This window comes from Tupaia chinensis, unplaced genomic scaffold, assembly GCF_000334495.1.
Source record: "Tupaia chinensis unplaced genomic scaffold, TupChi_1.0 Scaffold000410_1, whole genome shotgun sequence".
Lineage (NCBI taxonomy): Eukaryota > Metazoa > Chordata > Mammalia > Scandentia > Tupaiidae > Tupaia > Tupaia belangeri.
In genome coordinates this window covers 3,674,912-3,675,792 of record NW_006159915.1, presented here as the reverse complement: position 1 = coordinate 3,675,792, position 881 = coordinate 3,674,912, and positions in this window count along the sequence as shown.

Genomic DNA, 881 nt, shown 5'->3' with positions numbered 1-881 from the left:
TATGAAAAGTCCAAAGGATTTCACACACACACACACACACAAAAAACCTCCTAGAAGTGATCAATGAATTCAGTAAAGTTGTAAGACAACCCTCAAAATAGGAGAAAACTTCATGAGACCAGCAGTTAGCGTAATGGCTATATTGCTGGACTCCCACGTAGTTGACTGCGGTTCATGTCCCAGACCCAGTGGCTTAAAACTCATGCCGGGCACATGTGCACGCATGCCCAAGATCCTGAGAGGAGAATGGAGGAGAAGGGATTGCGGTGTGGCCATCCTCCTTGGGGGTGATTTCTCGCTTTCTGTCTCTCTGACTCTCTCTGTCTGTCTGGCGAGCGCATGCGCCCTATAGCAAAAACCTCTAAAAAAAAATAGAAGAAAACATTTGCAAATTATTCCTCAGATAAGGAATTGATATCCAGAATATATGGGGAACTCAAAGGGCTCATCTATTAAAAAAAAAAAAAAAGAAAAGAAAGAATCCAATTAAAAAATGGGCAAATGAATTGAACAGACAACTCTTTAAGACTTACAAATGGCCAAGAGACATATGAAAAAAATGTTCAAAGTCTCTCATCATAAAGTAAATACAAATGAAAACTACAATGAGATCCACTTTAACCTCAGTTAGAATGACTAAGATAAAAAAAATAAAGAACAATAAGTTGGTGAGGCTGTGGTAAAAAGAGCTGCTCTCTTACACTGTTGGTGGGAATGTAAATTAGTCTAACCTTTATGGAAAACAATATGGAAATTTCTCAAAAACCAATAAATAGAATTTCCATATGACCCAGCAATCCCAGTTTTTGGTATCTACCCAAAGGATAAGAAAACACAAAATCAGGCTTTCAGGGACTAAGAGAAATGAAGATTTCCTGCTG